General features: G+C 39.4%; 1 long non-coding RNA gene across 1 annotated transcript in view; it reads right to left on the bottom strand.

Annotated features, from left to right (window-relative positions):
• Window positions 1-1,611: 1,611 nt before the first annotated feature.
• The window catches only part of LOC137828660 (uncharacterized), a 30,401-nt gene continuing 9,740 nt past the window's right edge, over window positions 1,612-22,272 (bottom strand). The window contains exons 2-4 of the long non-coding RNA XR_011083935.1: window positions 3,596-3,664; window positions 1,914-2,885; window positions 1,612-1,818 (exon numbers count right to left, since the gene is read on the bottom strand). This is a non-coding gene — a long non-coding RNA (uncharacterized lncRNA). The remainder of the gene's footprint in view (window positions 1,819-1,913; window positions 2,886-3,595; window positions 3,665-22,272) is intronic.

Below are 22,272 nucleotides of genomic sequence, written 5' to 3'. Positions count from 1 at the left end.
AAGAATATTGGAATACTGCTACTGATGGCAGGGAAACCTTCTTATACATGTTTAAAATGCCATAACTCTAGTGTAGACTAGGATTTAATTTTTGTCAAAGTAGAATAGGAAATTTTATTTTCTATTTTTTCATTAAGTGAAGATGGGAATCCTTGAACACCTAATTTAACCAAGGTTGATTATGACTAAGCCATGAAGAAGAGTTCACATGTTCCACATGTTTTACATGTGTTAAAAGCTTTCCATCACATGCTCCATGTTCTACGTCCAAACAAAAATTAGGCGCCAAATTCATATGCAATTTCAATTTGAATTTAGCTTTCATTTCACAAGTATTTGGCTATTCCAATTCCAGACCTCCAATGCTATAAAAGGAGGTGCTTGGTTCATGTATTTTCAAGATTAAATCTAGAGTGAATTGCTGCCAAAATTGTGCCAATTTTGCTCTTTGTCTTCTACCTCCTTAGGATAGACATTTTAGTCTTCATTCTTCACCTATTTCAAGTGAGATGGCCACACCACTCACTCTCCACACCTAGCATACACCTTCAAGGAATCCAGCTCTCTACGTGATGCTTCCGCCATTCCTCCAAAGAAAACTCCAATCGGATGAAGGCATACTCCATCAACCTCCAATGACCTCCCTTACCTATTTTGACTGTGCATAAAGTATTGAGGAGCTGACCACCATGCATTGTAGTTACTATCATCACATCCACTCAATAGTTTTACACACAATGCAAGTGACCACATTTACTACAAAGTTCAACAAAACATCTGAACAAATATTGCTGCACAGGAATGCAATCAAGTCACCAGAAATAACTCCAAAGCTCACAATCAAGTCAAGAAACAATGGTCAAAGAATTGTACACAAGACTTCACCAAAAAATGCACTCACACAATCATACTTTCCACAATAAGAAAATCCTCAATAAAAATATTTCTTACCATAAATATATAACAAAATAAATTGTACAATGCCAGATAAATTACAACAATATCCACAATGTCCATAAACCATAAACCCGCTAACTTTAAACTAGAAAAACTAAAAACGTATCAATTAACCAACTACTTAAGCATCAAATTTTTTGCTTTTGCCCTTCTTCCTTGAATATGTTGTCCAAGGTGTTCTCATAACAACAGTCTTGAAACTTTTCCTGGTTTCACGTTTCATGTTAGCAAACATGTTGGGTTCTTCATTTCCCCAATCTTCATCTCCACCTAAGTCTTTGTCTTCAAGTATATCTTTATCTTCAGCTACATCTTCATCACTACTTTCTGGTTTTTTAAAGTCTGTGTGATCCACTGGAAGAGGTTGAAATTCAAGTATTTGGGAAGGAGTATCGTCCGAAATAGAATTTCTCCTTACAATTAAGTCAAGTATGTCCTTCACCTCTTTCTCCATAGTCGTGATTAATACTTTATGCTCCTTACATATGTGCATGAGTTCAACAACTTTCACCGTCATTGTACGAACTTCATCCTTTCTTACTTTCCCCTTCCTAATTCCACAGTCAAATTCATGAAACGCTTCTTGAACCAATTCACTGGAAAGTTCTTCATTCGAAGCACACAACTCAACAAAAACTTGTTCATTGTCATATATAATTCAAAACATAATTATCTACATTCACAATAACATTAATGTAATAAAAATTCCAATAAATATGATATACCATATTCTTACGCAGACCACGTCGAAGTTCATGGTCATCAACCCTAACATCCATCCAATGCATGATAAGGGGGATATTTATTTCCACTACTAGGTATGTGGCGCTTGTAAAAGAACAAATGCTCCATCGCCCATATCTGAAAAATGAATCAAAACAATTCATTTATTATGAACTCAAACACATGCAAAATTATTACAAACAGTTATCAATAACAAAAATATTTCATATTACCTGCAATAGGTAAACACAACCATCCACACGGATAGACGACATACTTTCCTTGGTTATCTAATTTGAAGCCGAACACAGACTATCAACCAAATCTCATACACTAAACCCCCCCAATTATACGTACCCAGTTTGATGGATTTGTGCCTTCATGACCGAATTCTTTGATTGAATTTGGAGAAGATTGGCAGAAGCTTCAATGGAGGAGGCGTGCAAGGAGGCTCACATGGAGCTTGCGGTTTCCTTGGAGGTGCATGCTAAGTATGGAGAGTGATAGGTGAGGCCTAATCACTTGAGCTAGATGCAGAATTGAAGACTAAAGTGTCTATCCTAAAAAGGCAAGACAAGAGTGAGAATTGGCTCAATAATTTGGCAGCAATTTCACTCATTCATTAATCTTCTCATTTCATGAGCCAAGCACCTCCTAATATAAGAGAGAGGGCTCGACATTTTGGAGCCAAAATTTTAAAATTCAAAATAAAACTCTCAAATGAGAAGGTTTCATGTGGAGTCCTGTTTTCCATGTTTAGCTCACACCTTCCATGCTAAATCCTCTCCACTCCTAGGTTTCCATGTGGATGTCCATATGCTCCATGCCAAAGGTATTTTCGTTCTCCAATATACCCTAGATGTTTTAGGGTTACATTGGGCTCAAAGAAGCCTAATTGTTACCCTAACTAGTAATATTTTACTATTGGCCCAAATACAAGCCCAAAAACCTATGCTACTTGGCCCAAATACCTGGTCCAATTATTTTATGCTACTAGGCCTATACATGGCCCATGAAATCCTAAACAACTTAATAGAATATATTTAACCTAAATTTTGGCTCACAAATAATGCTAACTAGTCAACAGAAACTCAGTCTTCTTGTGTTCTTCTGACCAAAGCTCTAGTTTATGTTTTGATGAGTTGGAGGTCGTATTGGATATGTCTGTACATTCCTTCACCACAGAGTTGTCCTCTTGATTGGGCCTACAAAAATAAACAAAAGCCCAATTAGACCCATATTTGCAATTAAATCAATAAACAACCTCTAGGTCTTCATCCTCCTTATTATATGGTTGTGAGAGGCTGGACGGTTTCCATCACAGTTTCTCTAAATCATCAAGAATGGTAAATAACCCATGCAAACTAACCCATTATAGTAGGCAATAAAAAATCTGACAATCCTAACAGGATGTACAACTTACAAAAGTCTTCTAAGGAAATATCGTTACCGCACTTCAAAATTTCAGAATAAATCATTTCCACAATTACATCGGCTTCTTAAAAAGAACTCCTAATGCAAGATATAATTCTTGTTTTCCTTAAATAATTTTTTGTACCCACAACTCTTAGACCTAGACCTAAACAAATATTTAACAAACTGAATGACAGAAATTCACATTGAATTGAAAAACCTTGCTTACTCTCCACCCAAGCACTACATAAGTTACTTAAAAGTCTACGACTCAATTTTATCTCCTTATGCAAAAACATAAGTTATCCAAATGGGGTGGACTGGATATAAGACTTTTGTTCCAAACTTAAGTGTTTATTCACAAGACCCAAAAACTTTTCCCTGCAATTATACCTAAAAACATGCATATCAAAAACAAATACATTTTAATATATAAAATTATGAAAAAAAAACAAATATACCATCATGTCTACTTAAAAAAAAATCATGATTGAAATCAAACCTTAGGCTCAGGATCAGGATTAATTATAACAACGTCCTCATTTGAACGTCCGCTACTTGACATTATATCCTGAACAAGTAATTAGTTAATCCATTGAAAACCATGAATACCACAATTCAATTTTACAAAAACCAAAATAAATAGTGCCCCATGAAAATACATTCAAAAAATTAATAAAGACCATACAAAATTTAACCATCATGTCCTCTATTGGTTTCACTTTACAACACCTCTGATGAAGATCAAGTAGAGGAGGCGCTTGTGGCCCAAGCCCAACCTATTAGCTCAACATCCTTCATGCCTCAAAGTAAGAAATCAAGTCACACCTCCCATGTGACTTGATTGGCGCCGAACTTGAATGGTGTATGTTTGAATTTTCCCTATTCTTTTGCAGCCCTTTAAACATTATTAATAGAGGTGCTTGGCTCTTGTAAATGATATGAATGAATTAGAGTAAAGTTACTATACAAAAATTTGTGTGAGTTGTGAGAATTGCTTTCTCCTAGCTAGTCTCATCTTGTGAGTGTTTGGGAAGCTCTCAAGTGGCGGCATCTTGCACTTATCTTGGATCAATCACCATCCAAGTGGCGTGTTCTTCCCTTCCATGGCTTCAACCACATAAGTCTTTCTTATTCCATCTCCATTTCCATTTCTGAATCATGTTTAGTAATTCAAATCGGTAGTTTTGTGTTTCTTTGTCTTGTGCTTTCATTTCAATCGGTTAATCTTGTTCATCTTGTGTTTCCTTTTCAATTCTGCACTTGTAGCTTGTGTCTATTCGGTAATTGTGTTTCATTTCTTGTATTTGAATTCGGTTCCATTTTATATTGAGTTTGTGAATCGGTTTTTGTGGAATGGCACTCATTCATGAGTTTGGTTCATTATTTGGAAGGCATTGAACTCCATTGATGTTTCCTTAAGTTCCTCCACTTGTACCGAATTTTTTACTTTTATTTGCAGCTCCTATTTGTCATCATTCCTCACCTTTAATTGTGTTTTTACCTTGGACCTTTGGAAATGAACCTTCACATCTACTTAACACTTGTTAAGTTAATGTCTAGTGGGGATTTTCCTTAGGTGACTCACCTTAAATTGTTAAGAATCTTGATCCTAACTCTTAAAAAGTGTCACAATATTAAGGAACCTAAAATAAACTCACATCAACCTCATACACTGCATCACCCCACCCAACACCAAGATAACTCAATTTCTAAAATGGGAACCTATTTCGTTACAGTTATAATCACCCATTCCTCACCTGTGTAAGTGGAGACCAATGCACCTGGATAATGTTCGAGCTTCACGAGGGTGTTTGTGGCAGCCACATTGGTGGGTGAGCTCTTTCGTTGAAAATCATCCGAGCAGGGTACTATTGGCCAACGATGAAGGAAGATTGCGAGAAATATGTCCAACGATGTGAACAATGTCAGAAGCATGTTGATTCCAACCAAAGAGTTGCGGTCGATTTACAGCCCATGGCCTTTCCATACATGGGGGATAGACATTTTAGGCCCTTTCCCTTTGGCCATACGCCAGATGAAATACCTCATTGTCTCCATTGAGTACTTTACTAAGTTGATTGAAGCTGAACCACTAGCACAAATAACCACCCAAAAAGTCCAACATTTCTTGTGGAAGAACATAATGTGTCGTCTTGCGATTCCGAGGCACTTAGTATGTAACAATGGAACCTAATTTTCCATGAAACATATGAGAAAGTTATGCACGAAGCTCGGGATAAAGCAGATCTTCACCTTGGTAGAATACCCACAAACGAATGCGTAGGCCGAGTTGGCCAACAGTGATGAGAATCAAAAAGATGTTATCAATAGAAGAAATGGACAAGGGCCAAAGCATTTAAAGTTCTTCTTATTATTCTTTGCAAAAGATGAGGCCCAAGCCCAAGCCCAAGAAGCCCAAGTCCAAACCATGAGGGGCAAGGCCAAGCATTAAATAAAAGAGCATCATTTGAATGACTCTTGTATAGTTGTAGGAGCTGTGGATATTAAATAAAGGAGTGTGAATATGTAAAATAAAGTCACATTGTCCATGTGACTTAAGAGAGTAGGTGTAGGTGTAGTTTTTAGGAGGTGTCATAGTAGAAAAGGTCACACCTCCCATGTGACTTGTTTTTTGTGGAATTTCAAATGAGTTTCATTTGAATTTTCCCACCTATTTTTCAGCACCCTCACACTATAAATAGAGGTGTGGGCTCTTGTAAAATTCAGAATTGGAAATTGGATATAGAGAAACTCTACTCAAATTGAGAGAGAATTGTGAGTCTTGGTTTCTCCTTCTTCCATAGCCTTATCTTGTGTGCCAATGGAGAGCTTCAAGTGGCGGCTTCTCTTCACTTATCTTGGACAAGGACTCCAAGTGGCGTGATGCAGTTCCAAATTCTCATTCCAACCGAGCTTCACTCCATAAGTGTCATTCCTTTCATCTTCTTTTGCAATTTCATTCGGTAGTTAGCTTCTCCTTAGTGTTCTTCATCCTTTCAACCGATTGGTTTTGTATTCCTTGTGTTGTTCTTCATTTTCTGTTCGGTATACCTTTTAACGACGCCTGTAATAACGACGGTTCTGGAACCGTCTTTAAATGTTGATTTTAACCGTCGTTAATCTACCTTTTTATACTAGTGGTACCTTGCTGTTCTTAATTCAATTGTGTTTAATATCTTGTTATATGGATGTTCACAAGGAGATAGCACTCTTATTGAGTTTGGATCATCATTTTGGAAGGCTATGTCTCCATTGATGACTCCTTAAGCTTCCTTGATTCCATTTCTGTTTTCAGCTTATTGTTTTGTTGATGTAATTTCGTTTTTTCATTGTTAAGCACTCTTTGATCCTTGAATTGTTGTTTTCATTTTCATATAATGTTGTGTTCAAGAGTTTTAAAGTGTCTATGCTCAATCCAACTCATATCAAACAGGGTCTTGCTGAGGGGACTAAAAAGGAGGCTGGAAAAGGCAAAGGGAAACTGGTCAAAAGAAATTGCAAGAATTTTATGGTCCTATCACACTACCCCACAATCAACAACAACAAAAAACACCGTTTAGTTTAGTATACGGATCAGATGCCATGACACCATTGGAAGTCCAAGATAATTCTCCTAGGTTCCAAAGTTTCATCATTGAAGAATCCAATGAAGGGAGAAGGATGAATTTAGATTTTCTGGAAGAGGCACGTCATCACGCTCGTATAAACTCAGAAGCCTTAAAGAGAAGGGTGGAGCTAATGCACAAGACCAAGATGAAACCTCGGCAATTCAAGGTTGTCGACTTGGTGATGAGGAAGGCCCACCCCTATCATATTGAGAACAAGTTGTCTCTGAAATGGACTGGCCCATTTTGCATAGTCGGGGTACTAGGAAACGATGCATATAAGTTGGAAACCCTGGAGGGAGAAGTCATCCCACGAACATGGAATGCGGCAAATCTCAAGTTTTATTTCAGTTAAGATGCCTAAATTTTCATTTTTCCTTTTAACACTATGTTTCTGTGTGAGGTGACATTCTTTTTCCCTCAAAAGGAGTTTCTTAATGAGGTCACCCAGTAGTAAATTTGTTCTAAGGAGAGATGTGTGAAATAAGTTAATTTGAATTAAATAGCATAGTCACCCGAGATGGCACACGGTAAGACAACCTAACTCAGTGTAAGCACGATTACTCGAGTATAGGCACCCTGTGAGATGAATTGGTTTAGGGGTTAGGGTTTAAGCGCAGGTGATGTTGTCCGAGATGGCACACAGTAATGTAGAGCATGGGAGCTTTAATGTTTCAAATCCATGATGAAGCTTGAAGTTGTGTTGCTTTTGGTTTGGGTTTAGATTAGAGCGTCTAGAATCTATGTAAAAATTAGTTTTTGACCCTTGCACAAAGCTTGCCCAATCTGTTTTAAAAAGAAAAGTGTTTTTCTAAGCAAAGAGAAAAACAACCAGTTGAATTATCGAAATAATCGGTTATTTGTCACTTGGCTTGTGTAAAAGTTTTAAAACTATTTTTGACTTGGTTATGCCTAACCAATTCAACCAGTTAAAACGACTTTTCAACCAGTTGATTGTAACATTTCATAACAACTTTTTGAAAACCTGTTAATCTGTTTTGGGTGTGATCAAAATTGCTTTGGCTCATAAATGTTGTCGAACGGCTAGTTTTTGAATGCTATGAATATAACCTTTCTTTCAAAACAAAATACACAATTTTATACACGGTTTGAAATCACACAAAGTGAGATTGAGATTAGTTTTGAAAGAAGTTTTTCAAAGTTTGCAAGATTGTTGTTTAGCTTTGCACTTGTACAAGATCTAATCATAGGACTTCCTGGTTTTTGTAATCTCAAGTTTTCTATTCTTTTCATGATTCTTGTAATTGTACTTTCATAAACTTGTAAGTGTGTGTGAAATCCTGGAAAGTCAGAGGGTGTTCTGACTTGAGGTGTGTGGTTGCAAAAAGGGTGAGTGGGTCTTGTGGTGTTCAAGGTCACCTCTTTGTGGTTGTGTTGTTGTATTCTGTGAGTGATTACTAGTGGAACCCAGTGGTTGTTCTAGGAACTGGATGTAGCTCAAGGTTGAGTGAATCAGTATAAAATTGGTTGTGTAAATCTCTCTCTCTCACTCCTTATAACTGTTTGTTTTAATTTTGCTTTTATTGCTGCTATAAACAACCGATTAAAACGTATTTTCAATCGGTTAAAATTCTGTAAATAGTTTCTTAATTATTGTTTGATTGCTTTCCTTAAATGCTTATTTTTTATTGTTTGGTAAAAGGTTCATTCTTATTCAATCTTTGCAAAAATCATTGGTAAACAATTCACCCCCCTCTTGTTTAAGCCATCAATTCTTACAGGTAAGACGACCTAACTCAAAATGAATGAAGTCATCTGAGTATAGGCCCCCTGTGAGATAAATTAATTTGATGAGTTATCTAATTTGGCACGTGGTAAGACAACCTGACTCAGAACGAATGAAGTCACCCGAGTATAGGTGCCATGCGATAGATAAATTAATTTGAATAGATGAATTATCTAATTTAGCACATGGTAAGACGACCTAACTCATAACGAATGAAGTCGACTGAGTATAGGTGCCCTGTGATAGGAATTAGTTTAAACAAATGAATTATTCGAGATAGCACATGATAAAACGACCAAGCCTGGAGTAGATACAACTATCCGAGTGATACAATCCAAGTAGCCAAGAAGATGACCAAGGACTTAAGAGACAATTCACACTGTGAGCAGTCATCTCAACAATCAAGCCAAGGCCCCACCAAATATCAGACGAACCTCACTAGAAGAAGAACTTGGCATAAACCAAAACATCCACTGTTCTTTCTTCTGGTCTTCATAAAAGACAAAAACATGTTTGTCAATAATTTGGGCTCACTTTTGGGGTCCAAATAGCAAATATGCTAGAGTACATTCACATAGCATAAAAGGGAGTGTACTTAGTGAAATGGGTTTGTACCAAACCCACTTTTTTAAGACAAGGCACCTAGAATTAGGGTTTTTAACCTACCTTCTAGGATTTATGCCTAAAGGTGTGGTTTTGACCATGGTCAAAACCCAAGCCAGCCCCTTTCCCTTACCATTTCTACCCTTCACCGATCTTGCCCATCAAGGCACCCCTTCCTATAAATAGGGTGTCTTGCCTCATGTATTTTCAACTTGATTTTGAGTAGTAAAGAAACTCTGCAGGAGTGATTTTTTTAGACTTGTGAGCTCTCATGTTGGGTCTTATCTTAGGTGGGTAATATCTCAAGTGGCAACTCAAGTTATCTAGGACTTATCTTGGGTGGGTAATATCTCAAGTGGCTGCTCTTGCATCACTCATCTTCAAGTCCCTCTGCTCCAAGTGGCGTGACTTCCTTTCTTCCCATAAGATCTTTTCATCCCTTCCTCTTTTATCTTTTATTTATACCTTCCTCCATTCCATACATGTCTTCTTCTAATCTTTAATTTATTATTGGCTTTGTTCTTCTTCTTTACTTATTCCTTGTCTTAATTTCCACTGCACTATTTGTCACCTTATAATTGTCTTTTTCTCTTTGCCCTTCTGAAGTGAACCTTCACACTTACTTAACCACTTGGTTAAGCTCGTGTCCAGTGGGAATCTTCTTAGGGTTCTCACCATAATTTCTAAATAAAAAATCATAAACAAAGAGCAACCAATAAAATGTGTAATCCTAAAATCAACTCACATCATCGAGTAGGCGCCTTGCGAGGTGAGATATCATGAAATAAATACAGTTCTCACACTGTAAGACAACCAATTCGGAGGCAAAGGTAGCTCGACTAGGCCCAAGCTTCAAATATTCCAGACAAAAAGGGGGTCATGAAATAAAACTATGTAGTCAATACACATACAAAAAAGGGGTTAATGTCAACTTGAAGTATAAGGTTGTTTAGACCATAAGGGTGTCACTCATCAACAGGTTAGTCTCACCGTTAAGAGAAAGTTTCATTGCTTTTTACATTTCGTTTCACCTAAGTTAATAAGACCCTGTTATGTTAATCTTGTTGTGTTCGGGGTGTGAGATCAGCTTGATTGAAAAAACATTTTTTCAATTCGCAAGTTCAGACACTACAACTCCATGTGGCCTAACCACATAGTAACATGCTAGACACGTTGTGTTTAAGTGAATAATGATCTTATATGGAAAAGCATTTGGATACACATTCATGCACTATAGGTAAAATCTTTGATTTCAGAGTAAATAACATGTTCAGAATTGTTTAAGTTTCAAAACGCTAAATGAACATCGATGAAGAGTTAAAGTATCAAGTAAGTTCGACAAACAAAAGTGGATACAGTCCATAAGAGTCGAGTTAAGAATCCCTCACTAGTTTGACATCGACCACAGTCTTGTCCGGGTCTAGCTCTGAGAAGTCTATGGTGGGATGGTAGACCGCTGCCTACTCCAAAGCATTTTTGAATGCGACGAGGTAGGATTGAGTGGCATCCTGCTTGAAAGTTTCGGTGGTCTTGGTAAGATCTTCCTCCTTGCATGTCACCTTTTTCTTCAGGTCTTCAACCTCGTTTGAAAGTTCTCTTTTCTCTTCATCCAAGCTTAGTGCCTCTTGGGTCTTCTCAGCCAAAGCCACATCCTGGCAATTAGCTTCGGTTCAGAGACGTTCGACTTTTTGCTGAAGACCGCTAAAATGGTTAACATCATCTTGGAGGCGTTCCACTTCTTTATGGAGTTCCATGTTCTCCTTGATCCTTTGGTCCTCATCTCTTTTCTTATCTTTTACCTTGACATTGACTAGACAAGCTAGAGCAAATGATTGTCTGAGTAGCTTCTCGGCATCGTGACGAAGGTGATCTTCGTCATGAGCCACTAGTCTAGCCTTATTCTCACTAGGTAAAAAGAATTACTCTCCATGAGCTGGGACGTCAAAATCAGGGTCCCATAAGCTTTTTCCCCGCAAGCTTTCAGCCTCACCCTTTTGGATGGTGATAACCTTTTGGTGGGGGGCTTGGCCATTTGAATGGGAATGTTCAGTAAGAAGAGCTTTTTTTGGTATCTTCCTCTTGAAGACAAGGTCTGAGGTGGTATGCTCATCCTGGTCAGATTGGATTTGAGCAACACTAGTTGAAGCTTTTCTCTTTTGCGGCAAAGAATCCTTGTGCAAGCTCGCAGCTGATGGAGTTATGCCTTCATCCGATTTGCAATTTCTTGGTGGAGTGGCAGAAGCATCAATGAAGGAAGATGAACAAGGATCTCACGTAGAGAGATGGACTCCTTAAAGGTGCATGCTAGGTGTGGAGAGTGAGTGGTGAGGCCATCTCACTTGGAATAGGTGAAGAATGAAGACTAAAATGTCTATTGATGAGAATATATTTATTCACACTTAATAGCTTTAATCATATATTATTGGACTATAATAATAAATAAATCTGTTGTTTTAATTCATATTCATATAATTGGATTTATTTGGGCCTTAACTATTATCTTTGGTAATTTTGTGTTTTTAGGGTAAATGATCTGAATCATCTACCTTTGTGAATGGGCCAAATATGCAAAAGTCCAAGTTGCTTCTTGAACCAAAATAGGAAACAAATTCTGAGGAGAAGAAAGAGAAAATAAAATCTACAATATCTTAGAAACAGAATTGGAAGCAAATCTTCTGCAAAATACAAGAATTCTGGAAGTTGGAAACTGTTAACAAAATATAAAGTACAATATTTTCCCAAGATTCTTGGAGCAGAAAAGCTATAAAAGGACACAAGCATCAAGGAGAAAGGGGGGAGCTTCATAGGGTTTTCTTAGTTTACTTTCTTCTTTGTAACTATTTTGTTTTGCCTTCGCATGGAAGGCTAAACCTTTTTTGTTGATTCTTTTGTAATTCCCCATTGAGTTCTGAGGTTTTGTTCAATAAAAGTTTCGATTTTTAATTCTCTATAGCAGTTGTTTTAATAGTCTAATCTCTTGGAAAACTGGATTTTGTGAGAGGTTGTACTTGAACGCATGATTGAGAGTCTTCCTTATCTTAAACTTTGGTTTCTTAGTTAATTCGCATTGTTCTAATTAATTTATTGGGCGCATGATTCAAGAGAGAGGAGGTAAGCATTCCCATGAAGTATACGCATGGAACAAAGTGGGTATTGATTAAACCAGTAGATGCATGTTTTACTGGTGAGTTTCAGTTGAATTAGATTGGCACATGTTCAATCTGGTTTAAATTTGATGGAGGATTAAGAAAAGATTAATCTTTAGAGAACCTGTGAAAAATTTAATGGTGGAAGAACTTGCGATCAACCGCTTTTTATTTGTTATTTTAATCTTTTTTTATATTTTTCTACACAACTATCTTAACCCCCTTTTTATTATTATTGTTATTACTAACGTTTCATTGCTTGTAGATAGATTTTGAATTTAGTTAACTGAATCACTATTGGATTCGTTGGGAGACGACTTGGGCTCATCTTATCACAATTATACTATCATCTCTCTAGTGTTAGACAAGTCTACGCTAGAATCATATTAATTTTTAACAAAACGACAGCTATCAAATTTGGCGCCGTTGCTGGGATTCCAATTTGATTTTGGTTATTAGGTTTTTCTTTTTTATCAGCATAATTTGTTTTTCCTAATTTTCTTTTTTGCATATTTAACCTGTGTTTTCTTCTTATTAGTTTTCATTTATTTAGTATAGCAATAAAAAAAAACCAAAAAAAATAAAAAAATCTAATATTTAGGATATCTCTTATCTTTATTTTATTTTGACTTATTTATTTTTTTGCTTTCTTTATATCTTTTATCTTTATTTTGTTTTTATTTGTTTTTATTTTATTTTAATTTATTTCATATATCTTTTATCTTTATTTTTTGTTTTGTTTTGTTTTTATTTTATTTCATATATCTTTTATCTTTATTTTTTGTTTTGTTTTTATTTTATTCTTTTATATCTTTTATCTTTTATCTTTATCTTATTTTTCCTTTATTTTATATTTTTTCTGTTTTTAGTTGTTTCTTTTATTTTGTTTTGTCATCTTTATTTATTTCTATTTTTGTTTTGGTTTACTGTTTTTATTTTCTATATTTTATTTATTTCTTTATTTATTTTTACATAATCTTTTTTTTCTCTAACTATTTTTTTAAGTATTAAGTGTAGCATTTGCATTAGTTTTTTTTTATAGGATCTTGCATTTATGGTAAACACTTCAGTTGCTACTCTTTTGATTTTTTAATATTGAAAGCAATTCAGGGAAGACTCTGGCTAGGAAAGACTTGGTTTCTAAGTTTGTTCACTTGTGACTCACCTCTCTTTCCTGGGAGTTTACTTGGTTTGCTTTTCAATTTAAAAAAAAAAGTTTGTTTTGAGGCTTCTGATAGGTGTCCATTACATATCTCCCCTGTTTTCAATTCTAAAATGGAACGGAAATTAGCTGAACAAATTTAGAATTATGATATTCATTATGAGCCATATTTTCAACAACCTCGGCATTTTAATCCATATTGTTAGTCGTCATATGAGCAACCTCAACAACAACCATATTATCAACAATACTATTTTGATGAAAGTCAAACACCTTTTCAACCATTTTTGCAAACTGATAATATTCCTCATAATCTTGAAGAGCCATCTTTAGAGGATCTGATTGAGACAATTAATGATAAATACAATGAAATCTCAACAAAGCATAGATGCTAGTCTATTAGAATTAGAAGAGAAGTTGGTCAATTGGCTAGACAGATTGAAGATATTTCTAAGCAAAGTTTGAATTCACATCATGATCCTAATTTAGATATAGAAAATCTTTCCAACTTTGATACAGGCTATACTTGTGATCCTGATATATGTGTTGAGATTAATTCTGCCATGCCTCCAGTTTCCATTTCATTTGCAGGAATAAAATCTTATCCAAACACTCCCGAAGTGCATATGACTGTTGAAGACACAGAGGATTTTGATGATACATGTGCAGTATGTGCTGTGATGAACAAATGCATATCCTCTGATGGAAAATGTTTAGCTCATGTATCATATGGAACATGTGGAAAAATGTGTACTCTTCTCCATGGCTTAATCATAATCGGCCTTGGTTAATTAGGTGTTTTAGAAACCCTAATTTAACCTAGGTTGGTTTTTTAGGTGCCAAATTTCAATTACAAATAAAATTTCCTATTCTACTTTGACAAAAATTAAATTCTACCCTACACTAAAATTATAGCATTTTTAAACATATAGAGGAAAGTTTCTCCGCCATCAGTAGCAGTGTCTCAATCCTCTTGGATCCTTCTTGCCATAGCTCTTGTAGTTGGCTCAGATCTTCTATTTGTTGGGCTTGAACTTGGACTAGGCTATGGGCTTGGGCCTCTTCCATCAGCAGTTGCCCTCATTTTCCTGGTGAGCTCGGCCATCTCAACCTTGTTAATATTGGAAAGCATGCTATCTACAAAAATGAATAAATATTTAGAGATCATGGATTAACTTTTCCCTTCAAGGGTTAGAAAGGAGATGTACCAATATAGATTTTGAGAGCACCGGGGAGATATTCTTTAGTCAATAGTGTCATAGTATCAAAGATGAATTTCAGATTCACCAAATGTTCACAAATGCCTTGGTCTCTTGGGGTAGATCTTCCAAGCGTCGAGCACTCTAAAACCGGGATTTGGGTGTCTAATACAAAGGAAAGTTATCTAGTAGCGACTGATCTCCTGTCGAGGCTCGGACTTTGATAAATCGACCTTTGAGTTTTTTGTAGGATGACTATAAAAGAGTAAGCAAACCTCTCCCAGGACCACCGTTTAGAGAAACCCATTGTTGGCAACCTAAGTGTTTAGCTGTGAAAAAATGTAGGAAGACCTTCACAGTCGGTGAAATGTCGAGCTGGGAACACAAAATTATAAAACCTCGGATGAATGCCCAGCTATTCGGATGTAGCTGGGCGGGTGCTACGTTCAACTCAATTAATAACTCTTTTTCGAAAATGGACAAGGGAAGACGAAGTAAGACCTTTTTAAAGAATGTAGCGTAGAAAAAACAAAATGGACCATAAGAATTCGATGACTCAGCGCTACATATAGGCTCCACTTCCCTAATCTCTACTACTTTTACTAAACTTTCATGTTTTTTGCTCAAACAACCCCCTAATTCCCTAAACTCCCTAAGACGCAGAACTATAATCCATTGTCGAAGACAACCAAAGAATAAACAAAGATAAAATATGAATACCATTCAGGACAAGGAAAAATGAATCGAATCGAAGAAAACTAAGATGCATTTCTCAAAGTAGAATCAATGAGGTAAATGATAATCATCCAATGAGATTGAGTGGATAAAGCATACTTGGTCTTCTGGTGGGACGGCAGTGCGAGGTCGAGCACAGTGATGGGTCTGGAGTGAAAGAGTGAAGAATGGTTGATTCAAAGGGAGAACAAAAAGGGTTATTTTGGAAAAAGAACTTGAAACGATAGCATTTTCCCACTATTGATAATGTGCCACGTGTACGCACCAGATTTAGTATGGTGAGATGTCTTTTTAGGAGACACTTCGACAACCACGTCACAGCTACCCCTATAAGAAACGTCATGCCAGCCACCGGTAGAAAAGAGCCTTTTCGCCTCGTTAAGCTCGGCTTGAGCCTGGGGGCTTGTGTACTGGTCAGACGTGCACAGGTCATCGACCCAAGCACTTAAGTGTAGTAGCTCGGTTAGACAGGCCAGTTTGAGAGATACCTTGCTCGGCCTAAGGTGAGTAACGGCCCAATGGTTTGTCATGAGGTCGGCCCAGACGTTTGGCAGTCCATCAAGAGGATAACTAAAAGCAAAACCACGTGGTGAATAATTGAAGTAGTTGAGCGTATATATATTTTCGATGTAAATAAAAGTATTAAGAATAATGTCGCATTGTACCCGAAAATAAAGATATACGTCAACAGAATATTCTTGTCGTTGAAAATTATATTATTGTTGTTGAAATTATATTCTTGTTGTTGAAGTTCTATTCTTGTTGAAGAAATTGTTGAAGGAATGCCTATAAAAAGGGGGCTAAGTGATGTTACCAAATGATGGGTTGTTCTTCTTGGAGATTTGAAAAGGGTGGCGGAAGCAATGGATGTGATGGATCAAGAAGGGCTCATATAGAGCTATGGGTTCCTTGTAGGTGCATGAAAGGTATGGAGAGTGATTGGATGGGCCATATCACTTGGAGAAAGATGGAGCTGAAGATCAAAGTGTCTAACCTAGAGAGACTAGACAAGGGAGTAGAAGCTTGCAATAATTGGCAGCATTTTACTCATAAAATTGATCTTATTAAAACATGAGTCAAGCACCCCATTATATAGGTTCAAGTGCCTTGGAGAACAAGGAGCAAGGGTAGGAAGGGGAATACACAAAAGAGCAACTGCTAGGGTTTTGACTAAAGTCAATGTCGCACCCTAGGAGGAAACTTCTATAAGCTAGGTTAACTTCTTACCCTAAAAAGCTTTACTCAAGCTACAATGATAAGCACACACCCCCCGCCCCCCTCCCCCCCATTATGATAAAGGAACCCTATTCTACTGAAATTACAAATAAAGAAATTGGCTCTCATGGCTTGGGCTTTACTTCTTGTGGTCCTCTTTGAACATATAAAGAAATGTTTCTCTGCCATCAGTAGTAGAGTCCCAATCTTCTTGAATCCTCTTTTCCATGGACCTAGTTGTTGGGCTTGAACTAGGGCCGGAGCTTGGGCCTCTTCCATCACTAAGCCCTTGAGTACAGGTAAGTTTTTCTAAGAGCTCTACACTAATACAAATTTTATAATTTGAATGCTCTCACTGACTTGATCGTTGGAGTATGATCAACAGGTTGAGCCCCCTTCATCCCAAAGTGTCTTCATCTCGGTTCAATACACCAAGCAAAGTCGCTTTAACCCGAAGCTCACTACCAAGTCCAATCGAAGTCAACCGGCGAGAACAACAACATATCATTTTCCATATAGAATAAAAAATTCAAAATGGTAAGTGTTCCTGCTGGTTGACCAAATTGTTCTTCGTGCGTAGCTACGTGCTGCGTATCAAGGACTCTTTTGTCTTTGTTCCAAATCTCCACCCTTTGCCGCCGTGAGTACCTGAAACAGAGAGAACAAAGGGCGCCATCGCGGCTGTTTGCACTCCGACGCTCAAGTCAGTACTGACAGAAAACACCGTGCACCTCCGTATCATAACACCACAGACACCGTGTTCAGAAGATGCGTAACAAGATTCTAACTGTATTCTCTCTCGTTCTCAAGTCACTTGTGCGTACAGTGCGTAAGCGCAAATGACTCTAAGTGTGTAAAACGTACCTTAGTCTGCTGATAGCGAAAGCTTATATACCTTTCCAGTGCTTCTGCCACGTGTCTCCTTCTGACTTAAGCGTAACTCTGTATGGGAGGCCTTACAACGCTGTAACCCAACTTAGGGAAATCCCAGCGTGTAAGTCTCCCTTCTTGAAGTGCATCTGGCGTGAGGGGTAACTACATGGGTTCCAACTCATGCACCCCAGCTCCTAGTCACTCGCACTGGGAGTGTTTCTGCCCTCCTCACGTACCATGCATGCAGATTACCCCGTGGGACGTGGCCTTTTCATGGGTCGTATCTGTCCCAGTGGTTCTTTGATGGTGGCGCATACTGTCGCGTTCCCACGCCTCATGCACGGATACTCCGCGAGTTGGGTCTCTCCCTGCTGGTACTGGGGGTGTGGCTTGGAAACCATCTTTCTCTTCTATTATTACTCTGTCGGGGTACCCGAGGCCTCCACGCCTCTACCGTGCCGCCTCCTACTTGTGTCGCTTCCTACTGTGTCGCTTCCTACTGTGTCGCCCTCTCCACGGTCACTCCTACCTGTGGATATCGGGGGATGGCACCACCCAGCTGTAAGCGCTTCTTGGTCCGAACCCAGTCAACGCCCGACGCTGGTCAACACCCGAGGCCGATCAACGCCAGAGGCCAGTCAACGCCTGGGGCCTAGTTAGCGCCCGAGACCTGGTCGTCTCCTTTCTCACCTTACTGTGCCCTTGATGGGTCCTACCAAGTGTTGACTTTGGTCAACGCCCGAGGACGGGTCGGTACACAAGCCCCCCAGTCTTGAGCTGACAACACTGATTTCAGCGAAAAGACTAAGGCCTCGCCCTACTGTCCTACGTGGCGTTCTGTTGACAAGACGTTTTCTGCACAATGACGTGACACCTTGAGTCATGCGGTAATCTTTCAACACGTGGCCCAATCACACGGTCACGACTTAACGTCCCTTGCGCTTCTCAAGTTTATGTTATAGCTTTCGAAATCGCGCGCTTCAGACACTGTTCCATCACTTACGCTTCTCATTTTCTCTCTTCATCTTCCTTCTCAAAGCTTCCTCTGATTTCCCCTCTCAGACCTAGGACTTCCCCTTCTTAGATCATCCAAAGGTATGATTTTTCTGCATTGATGGCTCTTGCTCTTGATTTTACATTCTGATATTACTGTCTGGGACTGTTTAAATTCTCGTATTTACGCTTTCCTTCTCGTTTTCTTCGTTCCCCTGTTTTCTGAACTTCTCGCGTGGGTAGGGTTTTTCTGGGTTTCTTTCGACTTTGCCCCCATAGCCACTGCTTGCTAAACCTTTGCTCTTCTTCTTCTCAGCTTTCTTTGCTGTGCAATGGCGTGTACCAAAACCACCGCTAACCCAACACCTCCCAGCGTTAACTACAAACCATTATACCCTTGGGCCTCTGATGAATTGCTCGCAGAGACCTCAACCCTAACTTCTTTTTCGGATTGGAGGGACCATCTAAACAACGAACCCGGGTGCAAGGGTAGGGCCTTCGGGACAAGGCACGACGCCTACATCTCTGTTCGTCCCTGCACAGCGGGCAAAACTGTATGTGAAGATAACCGCTCGAATGGTGAGGAACCCTTCTTTATATTCTACCAAATAGTTTTCCAACGCGTTGGCCTACGCCTCCCTTTCACAAGCTTCGAAAGGGAGCTTCTGACAGAGGTGAACGTAGCCCCAGCCCAGCTACACCCCAACAGTTGGGCTTTCATCAGGGCTTTCGGCATCCTTTTCAGCTATTTTGGGTGCTATCCCTCAGTGGATGTCTTCCTCCATTTCTTCGAGGCAAAAAGCCCTGGGAAGAATTTGTGGGTCAGCTTCAGCGACATTGTTGGGAGGATAATCTTGTCTCTCTTCCAGCAATCCTACAAGGGTTTCTGAGGGAAGTTCTTCAGGGTGTGCAGCTCTGAAGCTGACCTCACTGCCCTAGATGGCTTCCCCTTGTATTGGGTGAGGGAAGTGAAACTGAAGAAAGCCAAGACTTTGGACGAGCTAAACTCGGCTGACCGCGAGATATGCCAAGTCTTGGCTAGCTTAGGGATAGTGTTCAATACCGCTAAGCTAATTAAACATGAATACGACCTCGTTGCACTGACCCGTTGTATCGGTATGGGAGTAATCCCTTCTTTACTACTTCAATTCTCTATCTCTGTTTATGTTGTTTCTTCTTGCATACTTTCAAATTGTTCTTACACTACTTTCATGGCATGTTTGACTCACAACACTTCTTCTCTGGTGCAGACATGCTGCTAGGTATGTAGAAACATAAGAGGTTTGCCAAGGTCTTGTTTGCTCGTGGCAAGGCCACTTCAGGTGGGGCTAGTGCCTCTACACCCCCAGCCCCTGATGCTTTGGCTGCCACCTCTCCAACTTCCCCCGCCCAAACCTTACCAACACCTGTACCTGCTCAAACCACCCAAAACCCCCTTCTCCTCAAACCATTCCAACTCCTACCTCTCCACTTCCAATCGAAGCTATACCCTTGGCCATGGTTGGAACTTCATCTCCACCAACCCCCCTGGACAAAGGCAAAGGGGTTGTGATTGTTCCCTCAAGCGACGAGGAGGATACTGCTGAGGGACCATTCTTCAAAAGGAGGAGGACCACCATAATGGCCACATCCCACTCCACCTCCAACAAGGATGTTGAGTCTCTGAGGGAGCATCCTCTAAGTGCCTTCACATCTCCTAACTACATGGCGCTGCGGGAGGGAGTTGAGACTGCCCCTGAGCCCACTCTTGCACCAGCTCCAGAGCTCCCTCGGGTCGTCCAACACTTGCTGAAGGGCTTCCAACAAGTGCTCCCGGAAGACCAACTGACGAGGCCATGGAGGAGAGTGTCTTTCGTTCCCTTGGGGGATACCTTTCACGCGCTAGTTTTTGGCGGCAAAAAATTGAAACTAAGTGATGTGATTCCAATAGCCACATAGAACAAGATTCTTGACACTTTGAGGAATCACCTTGAGCTGGAAAATATATAGGCACTTTCTTAGAAGTTGGATCATGGTTCTAAAATCAAGAACTCACCAATAACAAGTACCAAATCCCAAACTCATTTGGATGAACCAAATATTGTCAAATTGAATCAACAAAGGAAAAATAAAAAGAAGAGACCGAACAGAATTGAATCAAAAACAAAAGTACCGAACAGAATTAAGAAAAAAACAAAATATAGGTGCTGGAAAATTAAAGGAACCGAAACAAAAACAACTCAAAAATCAAGGCAACATGAACAAATTGAAGAAGAAGAAAGGAAGGAGAAGAGAATGCTCATGAAGATGGAAGATAGGTTGGATGATCACGCCACTAGAAGTATGGATGCTCCTAGATGAGTGTGCAAGCCGCCACTTGAGGAAACCATGGTCCTTCAAGATAAGACTAGAGTAGAAGCTCAAAAGCTCTCCAAATGCTCACTCCAATTTTGAGTATAGTTTCTTTAGATAAATTCAAATCTGAATTTTACAAGGAAGGCACCTCTATTTATAGCCTAAGGTGCTGAAAAATGAAAGCTAAACAATTCAAAATTCCCTCCCAAAACCATCTAGAACCGGCGCTAATTTGCAAAGCAAGGAAGGTGTGATCCTTTCCTTCACTTTGGCACCCCCTATTCTACTCCTACACCTATCTACTAATACACCCCCCTAAAGCTCCTAACTAAAACCTAAAAGATGCTATAACAAAAGAGGTTTCTAAGGTTTCCCTTTAAGCACCTTCAACTAAAGACACTACAAAAAGAGAAAATAAATGTCCTCTAGCTCCCAAGGCTTTGAACATGCTTCTTGTAATCCTTTGAGGTGGACTTTGACCTCCATGGGCGTCCTCCATTTGTGCCTCCACCTCTTCTTGAGCTTGATGAGTGGCCTCCATGTTCTCTTGGGCTTGATCTCCATCACTAAGGCCAGGGAGTACCAGGCTCTTGCATACGAGTTGACCTCGCTGAAGGAACAAACAAACGACCAAGCCCACCGCTGGTTCAACCAAGAGGCCGCTATCAAAGAGGCCCTGAAGGTGGCACAAAAAGCTGAGGAGGGAGCTAATAAGAGACTTCATGCAGCGGGCTAAACATATACTGAGCTTCTGGCCAAAGTAGTGCCCCTTCATCATGAAGAAATAGTTGAACTGAAAGCAGTCGCCGATGCCTCCAAAACCAGAATGACCACCCTTGAGGAACGCTGTGTTTCTCAAGAGGTAAACTTAGGCAAGGTGGAGGCTGAACTTGCTGCCAAGAACGAAACTTTTAATCTGATGAAGGCTGAACCGGCTGCCAAGAACGAAGCCTTTGATCTGATGAAGTCTGAACTCGCCAAGCAGCTTGCTGAGAAGGCTGAACTCGCCAAGCAGCTTGCTGTGAAGGCTGAAGCCTTGGCAACCATGAAGAAAGAGCTGGCTTCCCAGGTTGAGCGCTCCCAGCAAATCGAGAAGGAGCTCCTCGACGACGCCACGAACGCCTTTGCTACAGGGTTTGGGGAAGCCCTGTCTCAGGTGGTCTACGAACACCCTGAGATGGACGTCTCCAACTACGCCCCTACTAACCACGTCGTCGAGGGGAAAGTCGTGCCAATAGAATTTTCTGAAGACGACTAGCTATCCTTTTCGTTGTAACTTTGAAACCCTGTTATTTACTCTACACATTCTGGATGACCTTCATCTTTTAACTTTAAGGATTTACTTCTACTTACTCATATTTGCCGCTTCCATGATGTTTCTGTTGTTTACTTTGTTTTCCTTTGCCTAGCTTATTTACTTTCTCGAACTATAGGTAGCGCGCGCTTTTCCTTCTTATCTTTCTTACAAAGTCAAACGTGCATACCTTTCGCTTGCTCCCGATCCTTTCCTCTTCTTAACTCGTAGGAATCTTTTAACTTGATCTTCGCTTAACCCTCGTGGCCC

Source organism: Phaseolus vulgaris, chromosome 7 (assembly GCF_000499845.2).
Source record: "Phaseolus vulgaris cultivar G19833 chromosome 7, P. vulgaris v2.0, whole genome shotgun sequence".
Taxonomy (NCBI): Eukaryota; Viridiplantae; Streptophyta; class Magnoliopsida; order Fabales; family Fabaceae; genus Phaseolus; species Phaseolus vulgaris.
This window is presented reverse-complemented; position numbering and strand designations above follow the sequence as displayed.